This window comes from Neopelma chrysocephalum, unplaced genomic scaffold (genome assembly GCF_003984885.1).
Source record: "Neopelma chrysocephalum unplaced genomic scaffold, ASM398488v2 Primary Assembly neopelma1_116, whole genome shotgun sequence".
Classification (NCBI taxonomy): domain Eukaryota; kingdom Metazoa; phylum Chordata; class Aves; order Passeriformes; family Pipridae; genus Neopelma; species Neopelma chrysocephalum.
Genome location: NW_020897778.1, coordinates 2071033 through 2084357, shown reverse-complemented (window position 1 = coordinate 2084357; position 13325 = coordinate 2071033). Strand labels below are relative to the sequence as shown.

The 13325-nt window shown below is 42.3% G+C and overlaps 1 protein-coding gene across 2 annotated transcripts in view; it reads right to left on the bottom strand.

Annotated features, from left to right (window-relative positions):
- The window catches only part of TAOK3 (TAO kinase 3), a 76185-nt gene extending 62860 nt beyond the window's left edge, over positions 1-13325 (bottom strand). Inside the window, exon 1 of one of the 2 annotated variants that reach the window (XM_027696682.1) lies at positions 13250-13325. The gene's annotated coding sequence lies outside the window, so the exon portion shown is untranslated. The remainder of the gene's footprint in view (positions 1-13249) is intronic. The other variant, XM_027696684.1, reaches the window with a different exon arrangement.

Sequence of the window (13325 nt, the reverse complement as noted above, 5' to 3'; positions counted from 1 at the left end):
ATTCATAACATACATCAGGAAAACAAAGACCATGTGTCCTGGACAACGGAAGGAGCAAATTCAGGGAATATTCCCCAAGCATGAGATGGTCACGTGGCTCCAGGTCTTAAAGCTTCGACACAAAGGGGCTGGGTAAGGGCATCCCAGAGCCCTGCACACCAACAGCCTGGAATTCCACTGCTTCCAAAAGCTTTAAATTTTACCCTCAGCAAGCCAGCCCTCACTTAACCGTGGAACAGGGTGAGCCTTAGGGCTCTCTTGGATTTGAATTGGATCTGGACACGACAGCACTCCACTCACACTCTGAGGCTTCCCTGTGTGCCTCCAGGGAAGATCCATCCCTGCGTGGGAATCCAGACCTCCACAGTGGCAGCAAGAGGCCCATCAGCTGCTGAAGCAGTAGGTTGGGTTTATTTGGATAATGCTGAAATGAGAATTGATTCCTAGACTCTGCAAGCCGGAGCTGTGTATCTTGCACGTTCAGCTTGCAGGAGAGCCCCTCCCTTTGATATCCCTCCAAACTGCCCCTGTCCTCTCCTCCTCCACCCTCCTGCCTCTTCCACGGCAGCACAGAGCTGTGTTCCAGCCCAGGCATCCCCATCATCTCCAGCCCAGGCAGCTCCTTGTCTCAAATTCCCAGTTACAGGTGGACATCCCAGCAGGACACGGTTCCATCACATCTTTAAGCCCATCCTGCTCGTGCTGCTGCACACCTGACGTGACCCCACCAAATGTGAACCTGCACCATGACACACACCCTTCAGAGGCCCTTGTGACTCTGCTGGTCATGGCACAGCCCTCACAGACTCACTTCTGCATCTGGGATCAGCAGTTTCCCAGAAACCCCCCAGCAGCACAGACCCAGCATTGACACCACCTGCTGCTGATAAGGGACTGGAAACTGCTTGTGAGTGGCTTGGGAGTCACCTTAAAGAGTTAAAAAAAAACAAAAAGAAGGAAAATAAAGAGGGGGAAGGTCTCTCAGACCCTTAAAGTACTAAAACTAAAACCAGGGTAAAAACGAAATTTCAAAGTAGAATCACGTTTTCACAGTAGTGCTAAAAGACAGAAAGGGAAGAAAACACCAGGACCTTTATAAAGATTTGGCTTAAGTGTTCTCATTAGAAAGGGATAAATAGCAGCAGTGTGTAATCATTAAAGTAATCCAATATATTTTTGAGTCCCCAACACTCAATTATATTTATTGAGACTCCAGAACTACCATACACAGCTTGAGAGCATGTAGCATCTGCTACTTCCAAGATGAGTCATGGGAGGAAATTCCCCTGTATTTTCTAGGAACCAGTTAGGCAGCCAGTGATTGAAACAGTGATGTGACTATATATACACCCACACAAATGAGAAGAAATCATTTCTATCAATAAATGTTCATTATATTTAACATACTGACTGCAGATTTCAAATAAGAGATTACAATTAGAAAGATTATTTTGGGAAAACATTCCCCTGTTTAATTTGAATGCAATGTAAATTCTGTCAAAGGTCAGAAGAGACTGGAATAGAAACTGATTTAAATAAATTGCAAGAATTTGAGGACATCTTGAAGGAGGGAAGTAAATATGCAACAAAACTTCAACACCCCACAGCACTTGCCTCCATTTTCAAGTGCTGCATCATTAACTGTATAATCACCACATCTGTCCCTCCCCAAACACATCCACAGCAGCTGCCTCTAGACTGGCCTCAGGAGTAAACCCTGAGCTTAAAAGCACCCAGGTCATGTTCATCTCTCACTTTCCAAACACGCTGCCACGCCCTTCTGTAACAGAGGGACTGTGATGGGCAAAATCTAAATTTACCCCGAGTTCCAGGTTGGAGGCTGGTCAGTCGGAACAATTTGGATTTTAAGAGTCAGGTCACATTACCAGATGGTCTCTAATGAGGGAATGCAGCCTCACTGACAGCACAGAACTTATTTTTACTTTAGCAGGTACCAAAGAGATGAATCTTTTCCCATGCACAAATTCAAGGTACAAGCCAAATCTTTATGAAGTTATTTTCTATTGTTTTGACCACTTTCAGCATCTTTACTCCACAGTGAAAACAGCTGCAAGGAAACTGGGAGGATACTGGATTGCTATGAAGATTCATACAGTCCTGGAGCACTGGTTGTGTATTTAAAGCTAGAAGTCAAAACTAAAAACATCTTAATCTGACAAGGAGAGCTCAAACATTTGTGTGCAAGTAGCCAACTAATAACCCTTCCAGATAAGGCCTCAGGCTCTAGAATTACTGAATAGCAGCAGTCTCACCTTCAGAGAGTACACGGTGGCCTTCTTGAATTACCGGGACTCTTGATAAAAATCCAGTAGGACAAAAGAGAAATTCCACCTCACTTTTGAACACCTGAAAGTCACATCCTCATCCATCAGAGGAGTGAGCATAAAAAACCCACCACAAGCCAGCAGCTGGAAGGACAGCTGCTTACACAAGACCACTGACACGGAACAAGGTTCACTATTTTTCACCAGGGAAGTGACTGCAAAGAGAGCTACAAGCCCTAAGTTTGAGGACAAAAAACTATTTGCTACCCCAGTAACAGTCCACAAGAAAGTTTAATTTCACTGAGAATGACCCCAGACTCATGCAGGCTCCCTGTGCAACCCCAGCCCAGTCTTCAGCTCTCTTAGGACGAGAACTTTATCTGTAAAGTGTGACATCACCCATTTATCTGCAATATTTATACTGACAGTGAATTTCTCCAAGCATGAGCTTAAATATATATTCTCACATAGCTCAGCTAAACGTGGCACTCCATTTCAATAGTCTGTGGTGCTGTTGAGTCCATTATAAAAGTTGCTTATTCTGAAATCAGTGGCATAAGCAAGTCCTCTGTATCAGGTGATAAATGTTGACTGTAAGAACAAACACAGCTTTTCCCAACAGGACCCCCCTGCCAGCAGACATAGCCTATGATTTTTTTTTCCCCCAGACACTGAATCTTCTTTAAAAGATCCCTGATCGGGACATTTTCAGGTATCACCTGCTGTGAAGTAGCTGGATTTTTTTCCAAATATTTATAATACATAAAGGGTTTGTGCCAAAATACCAGATCACCACAGTTGGTAGCAACAGAATAAAGGACAGACCACCACTGCAGCAATCATAGTTCTGAAGTAGAATATAAATTTCATCAGTATTTCTTCACTTTTCAGACACATGGCCTTCAATTGCAAAGCAGCATTCCTTCAATACCAAAGCAGAGGCAAAAGATAATCAACACAATCATATAAACAAACACAACAACATCTTGTTTCAAGCTGCAATCAGTGCTACAAAGATGAGATAAAGATATAAAATCTGAATATTATAACCAAAACTTCTACGTATGTAAATCCATTCAAATCCCAGGTCCCTCCTGCTTTCCAAAAAACACAAATCCAAATTCCCTGAAGCAACAGGAAAGTGCACAGACGGGCCAATGCATACAATGGCCAAAATCTGCCCTAACATATTTTAAGTTATGCTACAGGAAGCACTATTTAAACGCAAACCAAACCAGATTTGTCAGAGAGATCTCTGGGAGTCTGAAGAACAACTCACAGGCAGCTGCTCCAGGAAACCTGCTCAGCAAAATGGCGCTTGTCATGTGTCACCTTCCCAGTAAAGTGCCAACTGTATGCCCAGGAGTTCATAATGTAAGTAATTATAGGCATTATATAAGGTGTGCTTGCAATGCTCCTATTTCCTTCTCCATAAAGATTAAAACTGTGGCTTCTAAGCAGCTTAATTTTTGATGGGAGACAAACGCAGCACTGCTGCTCCCAGGAACTGCATGAACTGATTTTCCAAACCCAAGGAGGCTTTAGGATCCGGTGGCGCTTCCGAACATGAAGGGCTGCTGGGCACATGAGGTCAGTCATGGCCAGAAGCTCCAGCCCAGGAACATCTGCAGAACCCATGCAGTGACCTGGCTGCCCCAATTTGGCTTTCAGCTGACAGTGCTCACGAAGCACAGCATCCCTGAGGGGCCTTTATGGGATGCAGAAGGAGTTCAGCCTGACTCTGCTCTCACCCTTAAGACTTGGCTGAATTACACTCACAGGCATCAGGAATCTTCTGCTGAAGCTCTGCATTCACCTAGTCAGGACAAAGGGAGGATCCAAAGATTTTACCTGTGCTGGTACTGGATTAATAAATATATTTAAAATGCTCTTTGAAACAGAGTATGATTCAGCTACCCCATTATACACTGACAGAACATGTATAGCTTCAAAATGCTTCTTTAAAAACCAGTAACCCACCCTGAAGAACATCTGCATGAATCCTTCAATATAAAGACCCTCAGCTCTCACAGCTCTGGTAAACAGCTGAACATGAGCACTGACATGTTTAAATGGTTTTAAAAACCATTTCATGTCCATTACTGCTATAGAAGTGTTACTCAGGAAGACAGAACCATTCCCACAGCCTGTTCAGAATTACACAAACACCCCCAAATTGCCATGGGGCTATTTATTAACCAACCACCATACTGTAAAAATATGACCATTAAACTTCATTTTGTGTCTGCAATGTAAAATAGTTCCCAAATCTGAAAGTGAAGTGTCAGTATCAAGCTTAAAAACTAATAAATGAGCTGAGCAGTGGAAGCCCCTTCACTGTGCAAGAGCAGAACACTGGAGTGTTTAGTCACTAAAGATGGGCCAATACCCCAAAACACCAAAGGAAGTACAAGCAGCAAGGTCATTTCACATCTGAATGATTAAAACATTTAACCATTTAATTCATTTATATAATCATAATAACTTTACAGCCCTTTCAATCATATATTCAACACAAAGACTAAGGGAAAAAAGAATCCAAGCACGCATCCTGAAGCACAGCATTCCAAGAAACATCCTAATCTTTCCATCCTATCACTCATGGCCAGAAGAGACTGGACTTACTGACAAAGTGAGATAAAGTAACAGTCAAAACAAACTGTAAATCTCAAAGGGTAACCCAAGGCAAACACTCAACAAACCTGATAGATTTTAAACTGCACAGACACCAACGTGGCCTTCAAACAGCTCAACTATCTTCCCAAACAGGGACACACAGAGCCCAAGCACTCTAAGGACAAGGAATAAGATGACCAGCATAAAAAGAAATCATTTCCTTCAAAATCATCTGAGACACAATTCTGACAGCCAATTAAAGATATATCATAATTAAAATTAACTGCAGCCCAGCAAGTGTTCTAATACCCAAAAGCTTTTCAAACATATTGCACAGCAGAATTTGGTTTGCTTTCTGGTATGGTTTGGGACCTGGGTTTAAATCAGGCAGCAGAGCTCCTTAACTACCTGCTGTAAGTTCCACACCTCAGCAGATAAATTTGGCAGCCTTACACATGGGCTCAAGATTTCCATTTGAACCATCAGGGGTTTCTTGATTCAATTCAGTAAATGCATAATTTGGCATCTAATTTAAGAAGGAGGACAAAATTTTAAAGCTGCCTCTGAAAACAGTGGAACATGGCCAGATTACTATATAAAGATTCTGGAAAAGCAACAAGGAATTTAGACAGTTACACGAACGTCTGCCATGATCAGCCTGGAAATGCCTCTTCACCCTGCAGATGTCTCTTAGCCCTGTCCCTCCTTCCAGAGTGGGTTTATTCCACCAGTAATTGAAAGCATTCCCCATCAGGTCTGTCTTATTTCTGATCAGACACTCTAGATTTCCAAGCAGAAAATGTGAAAGGGCCACCACAAACACCAGCAAAGTGAGCCCAAACAGGAGCTCAGTGGGTGAAATGATCCTTGGGGAAAGAAAACCACACCGAGAGCAGCAGATCCTTCAGGATCAACAGAGGAAGTGCTTTGGTAACAGAGGAAAAAACCTGACCTCTTAGATACACCTGATCTGCCAGTAAAAGAAAGTTTGCTTTAGATCATAAGTCTTCAGATTTTTACAGCCAAACTGAGTCAGTAAGAGACAGTCTAAGGCAGTATAAAAATAATTTCAAAAATCCATGCCCTTGTACACAACTAGGGCAGCATTTCACTGCCATGTGAGCACCACGCTGTTTATTAAAGGTTACCATGAGCCATACCTACCTCTGCTCTTTAACTCCCAAAATTACAGCAGGGGCCTTCCCCTGGACACAGAGAGCTTTCCCTTTCCTAAAGGGAACAGCTATTGCTCACAAAGGGCAGGAACACAATTCCTGCAGCTGGCAGTCTGACCAAAGACCAGCAGACAACTCGGGATCCCCAGGTAACTAATCTCTAGTTACCAAAGGCTGAAGAATATTCCCTGGTGTAAAAAGCCCATTCTGCTACTGCTTGTGTGGTACTTCCTGTGGCAGGCTTCCATTTATTAAAAACTTCCTTAATTTTCTTTATGGAAGCTGGAACAAACACTATTAATGCTGCAGCAAATGCGCTTGACCTGGGGATTGCTGAATTTGGGTGGCATTTAAGAGCATCTAATATGGGGGGGAAGAGGTAGGGAGCCAGGAAAACATCACTGTGTGCCTTCAGAAAACTTGTTCTTTTTAACAGTGCAGTTTTAAGATCAGCAACCCTGCAGCACAATGGGCAGAACATTTTCTTCCACGGGTGTTCCGGTGGCACACCAAGAGCTTCCAGAGGGCAAATATTTCAGACCAGTGCAGCAAAACAGAGAGATCCCGGGGAGGAAAGCTCACCCACTGTGGCAAAAGTCAACATAGGAAGGGTGAGTTTGTTCATCCATTATGCTGAAGAGCTTAAAATGGAAACATTCTATATGTATCGCCTCAGGCCAGGATGAACAACTGAACACACGTGAATCACAGCAAGTGACTGGAAAACACCCCGATGGAAACTGCTGGTATCTCTTGCCTCTCCCTCCTACCCATGAAAAAGTCCTCACAAACATATTGCTGCCTGTTTTTGCAAGGAAAGAGCAAAATCAGATCCACTATTTTTCCTCTTTTTTTCCTTTAATTAAGCTGGAGAAACACAGAGGATACAGAGGCTGATGGATGAAGCCTCACCCCTCCTTGCAATCTCTACTGTGCCAACATCCTCAGCTATGGATGCACAACTGCAAAAGCCAACAGCAGACAGAGATACTTGTGAAATGCATCACATCAGCTTCAGAGGTTTAAAAAACCTTAAGAGTTTTATGAACAAAATTAGGAAGAAGAATTCATCTGTTCAGTGCATTTTGGTATGAAAAAAACCCTTCAAAACAGTAACCGACAGATTACTTTACCAAACATTCTGATTAAAAAGAAAAAAAAAACCCACCAAAATTCACAATGAGGTGATTTGAAGCTAAAAATACCCAGCCAGCTGCAATTCCCACCTTAGGCAGGCAGGCAGAAGTGCTTCTCTCTCCCCCTCCCCAGGCAGACACGTGCTCACTTCCTTCTTCATTGCAACATCAGAAGCTCAACCCGATGCTAACAAGCCACAAAGTCCTGCCCAGAATTTAAAGTCACGCCCCAGTAATTACATAAAAAAAGCTCTAAGTGATTCAAAAAAAAGAAAAAAGAAAAACCAATTTACTCAGCTTCAATTTTGCTTTTAATTCCAAAATATTTTGACTGTTCATAAAACAGAAAAGCAATTTTCATTTCTGAGGTTTGCTCCCTCCACCCCGATGTCTCATTAGATAATTTTTTTTCAAATCTCACTGTAGAACATCAGCATGTTCACTTACAGTGCTGCTATGCCAATAACAGGGATCAAACCCCTGAACATGCAAGGTTTTAAGGAGAACATTTAGGTGTATTTGATGTTCAGTTTTTGGACATAATACATAAAGGAGGATACTGATAGTGGGGGAAGGTGACAAACCAAAGGTAATGTAGGATAATGTAAAAGTAAAACTCGACTGTGCAGATGCCCCTTTCAAAGGTGGTCTGACACAAAAGCAGCAAAGATGCTCCAAAATCTTTGGAAGCTCCCAGTAAAAAGGCAGTGTTCTCCCCTCACCTGCCCTGACAAAAAGGCAGCACACAAATTCTTGAATAATAAAAGCCCTGTATGTTACATACAGACTTTCCCCATAGAACACAGAATAAATCACGGGCCAGTTTAGGGAATCAAAATTAAAAAATAACATTTTTTGGTCTCCTGGCCGTGACACTAAGAAGACCAATAAAAACCCACTTAGCCCAGGAGATGACTCCAAGTCATGGAGCTTGTATTATCCCCCTCCAGAGGGAACAGTACCTGCAGCCTGGGCAGGGTGTGCCACATCCCCAAACAGGAACCAAAACCTTCCCTATTGCACCGGCACGCAGCTCCCGGGCCACCAGTTAACACCAGGCTTTTGCTCCTTGGTGGTTAAATACCCTGTTCTTTCAACACCAAACCAAACCAACCACCACATCTCCCCCAGCTGCCCCAACCAGGACAGACCCCAAGCCCAGCCATCCCCTAATTCATTAAGACAACGAGCTTTGCATGGGTTTTCTCAGCTGGGGAGGCAGATCCTGCCCGACATCCCCCTGCTACTTAGAGTAGCAGCAAACAGTTGTGGTTCTGCGACGTCAGCAGTAGGAAGTTCCTTCTGCCAGGCCCCACCACGAGTGGTAACTCTTCACCTACACAACCTCACCATCTCCTACTCAGCTACTGAGCTGCAGGAATACAAAAGCACAGGATGCAGAGGGGGTTCCATCCAGACACTCAGTGTTCAGCTTTGCAGGAGTTCTTAATTTATGAATGGTGACGCCAGTTAAGCGTCCCCTTTGTTCAGAGATCAGAAATGTGAAAGTTTTTTGACTTCCTCTCTCCACACCCTCAAGGCTCTTACCCACAGCTTCACTGACAGCAGCTGCAAACGCTCTCTGGATGGGGAGGTCCTGCCACCAGGAGCCAAATGATCCTTAACTGAGATGTTTTACTCTTTGCACATCCACCACAAATTCCCTGGATGGCTTTGGAAGCCAGGTGGGTTTAGCAGTGCTGGGAAACACTTCTGTTATGCTGCACTGCTTACCCAAAATAATGATCTTCCTAAAGAAAAAAAGCAAACAAACAAACTTTCCTCATTTGTATGAAGGAAACAGTCTATTTGTAGACAATTAATATGCATTGGTGCTTCCTCTTCTAACTTTAGGATCCTGGTTATAGACTGCAAGTAATTCTCACACTTAGAAGAAGAAACGGGACTTAATATTAAGAAATAACTTTTCACCTCCATAAAAGTTAAAATACAAAAGGTGAAAGGAGGGTGTGTTAATGCTGACTTGAGTCTTCCTCAAGACAATCCAAATGCTGCTGGACCCAACCAATGCCCAGGAAACAGAAACTGAAACTCGTCAATTTACTCATTAACTGAAATCAAACAGTGCCATGGGAGGGTTTTTGTTTGGTTTCTTTTATGTTTTTAAGAAAGGTACTCCCAGTATAATTTAGCAGTGCTGCCCCTACATCCCCAGGGAGAAGTTTGTACCTTCCAGCCCCATCCTCATCCCACCTCTGTCTGTTCCCATCTCCAGACCACTGGCTTTGCTGCACATGGTCATTCCACAGCTGGATCTGCCTCCTAATCTGTATCACCCTCTGGCAGCACAAAGGTTTGTGCCAACCCAACTCAGTGGGAGAAAGGAGAGATGGAGGAGCAGCTGGTTTCAACTCAGCACTAAAATCAGCTTAAAATTCACTTAATTTACAGACTCCTGATTTAAAATTCACAACCAATCCATTCCCTGCTCCCAGTCCCTGACCCCCACCTCCTCAATCCCTGTGTTTTGATAGGAATCCAAGTTTCTGGTTTTCTGTCAGTCAATACATTCCCAATCTGCCAAGACACAGAAAAAAGCTTATGTACATAATAATGAAGAGATGAAGCTGCAAAGATAAATAAAAATGTCTGGATTTAGACTACAGTTGTCAAATCTTGACTTTCAAGTGTGTGTGTGAATTTTAAGAAAAGTTATTAAAGTTTAATAAGATACTATTACTAATGACTAACAAGACTATTTGGTTTGGGTAAAAAAATTCATATCTATCCTTTCCAAAAATGAGGTTTTCTCCTTTTCTTGTTTAGTTACTTAGTATAGTGGTGGGTAGAAGGGATAAAATTCTGACAGATATTTTCTAAACATACTATGAAGTTAATTTAAAAAAAAAAAACACAAAATGAGCATTCACACAAAAGTTTCACAGATTGTCAAAAGACCTAGGCTTGAAAATCACTAAATATTAAGAGGTTTTTAATAGTTGGTTTACACCTTTTAATACTAAGTGCTAAAATTTCTGTTACCTGATACATTTTTAAAGGTGGGGTTTTTTTCACGTTGTTCAATTCACAAAGAGAAAGCATGGCAAATTAAATGAGTTAGGCAGAGACACAGGAAAAATTCAGCTGATTACATGGTATTTCTTTTGGCATGAAGGTGCTAAGGGCTCACTAGTGGCAGAATAAGTAATCATCACAATGCTGAACTGCCAAAATTCACTTAGGCTACGGCCTGACCTGCATGCAAAACCAGCCGTGAAATGGGAATTAAGTGCTCAAGGCAGACTCAAACATCACTGCATATGCTCCAGTTCTGCTCCAGACCACTCCAGAGCTCCGGAACTGCAGCAGCCTGGATCTACCCGGGGTAATTGCAGGTGAAGCCAGGAACAGCCACTATCAGAGCTTCAGCTATTAAGGCTCCTTAATGAATGGTCTAACAATAACCCAGGCTTAACCAGTTCTCTCATTGCGAGGACTTTAACCATAATAAGCCCCTTGAACATTCCTACATCGTTTTCCAAAGATCTCACAGTATGAGGCTACTAACTGTGCTCTCACAGCCTGTGAGGCAGGTATTAGTCAGCCTTTTTTTTTCTCATTTAAATACAGATAAAAAAAAAAACTGAGGCAGAAAGCTGGCAAACGACTTCCCTGTGGATACACAGCTGACTACTGGCACACAGAATCCAGATCTTCCAGATTCCAGCCCTGTCATCAGCCAAAAGGCCATCATTATGAGGAAAGAAATTAGTCTGGTCTTATAAATAGCATTTGAATATAAGCCTTGCTGTAATATTTGCAAGGAGTTGACCTTAAACACCAGCAGAGCTGCACTGGTAGCCTGGGGCTCCAAGCACCAGCTTGCGTGGCACTATCCCAGAGTTCCTGTCCCTCTGCCTCTCTGGATGTCTCCAGAGCCTGGATCCAGTACAAACTGTCCAGCAGATCAGACCACAATCTCATTTGACCACTTCTGGTTTGAGCTCAGCACATCAAAAAGATGTAGGACTGCTCTAAAAATACCAACAGTGTTGTTCTAAAACACTCAGGTAGCCAGGAATAAGAAAATAAACAAGTCTGAGTCAGCAACTTTCTGCTCCTTTAAGGGACCAAGTCACCATGGTCAGAGTGGCAGAAACCTCTCTGCAACAATCAGCTCGAAACCTGCACAGTATAAAATGTCCCCAACACACATAAAATCTATAGCACTCATCCAAGTTAATCATTTGAACTGCTCTGACTGTATACCACACATTTACTCGTAATTTTTGCAGCTCTCAAATGCCTAAGTGAGATATATTTTGATTTATGTCACGTTCATATGGTACTACAAAGAAGCAGGTCCTTTCCTGTATTACAGCTTTAATACCTGCAGCAGGTCTAACTCCTGGTCTACGTTTCCTGCAGCAAAATACTAAGCCCAAGATTGATTTTGTACCAAAAAGCCCCTTATGTCTGATTCTATAAGTCTAACATCATTTAAATTAGATACTTTCTAGTAAGGCAACCCTACGATACCAAGTTGAAAACTGCAAAAGGAGACTTAAAGCAAACAGAGGAAAAATAAAGACTTTGTGTAGTAAAAAAGTAATTCCAGTAGTTACTCGTTTATTCTGGTTCTAGATACCTGCCCTGCTCCCTCCCACCCATGTGGGCCATCACCAAGTGCTGAACACACAACCTCTACAACCACAACAGGAACTTTGAGTCCAGAGGAAGAGCTGAAAATGGAAAACTTGTTAACTTCCATGGGGATCCTCCACAAGGGAAAGACACCACAGATGAGAAAGCACACCAGAAATTTTGAGAAACAACTCCCTGAGTGGAACAACAAGTTGCAACATTTTTTATTTCTATTCCTCACTTTAAGAGCAAACTGTGGTTACAGGCAGGAGAGCCATAAAATCCTCCTATTTTTGGCTGTCTCGTTCCCAAATGACAGAAAACTCCTGGCTATGAAAACATGAGCATCTCACACTGGAGCTAAAGGCTCGTGTCTCTTCAATGCAAAAGCAGCAGAGTCAAAATTCCCTGTGATCTTTCCCAGGATGACCAAATTCCCTGCATTATTATGCATTAAAGCACTGCCAGACTGTGGCACAGCAGATGAGACCTGACTCCCAACAGAGCCTGTTTCCATCCCAGCTCACATTTAGGGCTCAATTATCTTATCTGCTCTGCCACTCGCACACTTTCCAGATAAGAAATGTTTTTCCCCCCTCTTTTGAAGAGCTAAAACTGACACCACAGCCAGTGTTAAGATTAAAAACGTTATAAATTAAAATTCATTTAGGCTAATACTTTCAAAAAAAATACTCTATGTACAGGTTAAGACTGGGAACTAGAGTTAATTGACAGGCTGTGTAAGTTTTAATAACAGTAGTACATCCTGCAGGTGGAAGTGGATTTTGTTCTCCAGTTTCCCCACATGGTTTAGGTCAACGATCAGTTCATCTCAAGTTGAGAAACTGCTCAAGACTTGGGAGGGGGGGGAAAAAAAGCCTGTTTTCCTCTTCCAATCTATGACTAAGAATGAGGCAAGCAAAGGGAGGATCTAAGATCCTGAAGGCGATGGCAACAAGAGGTCATTAGTTAATTCCCTCAACGATAGATACTACTTCCTTTTATTAAATAACAGCGGGTTTTAATGATGTCAAATAGTTTTTGTAATTGTAAAGGACACAGCACACTCAAAATTTACCTGAACCAGGCAAAAGAAGCAGAGACACAGAAGAAACGTTGAACTGAGAGATTGTCATAAACCAAACATATAAGAGTGATCTGATTTTATGCCAAAAATTTAAAAGGTTACAAGGGCATATATATTCTTTCTTATATTATGTATCTTTGGCTTAACACGAGTAGTACCCAATTTAGCAAAAACTCTGTTTTAACCAGTGCTTTAATGTTTACAAATAAATTAAGTTTTTCATGAGGAAAAAAGACAAACACGAGCACCATTCTAAGGCTTAAATGAAGGCTCATTGCTGCTTACTGCTTCAATAATTTTTGAAAAAGCTTAATCAGTGTACTTTTATGACCAACTATTTATTACCTGTATGACTACAGCACCTGGGAGCTTCAGTTAAACTGCAGCAGGACCTGCAAAGCCAGAGCAGGAGCGATGCCTC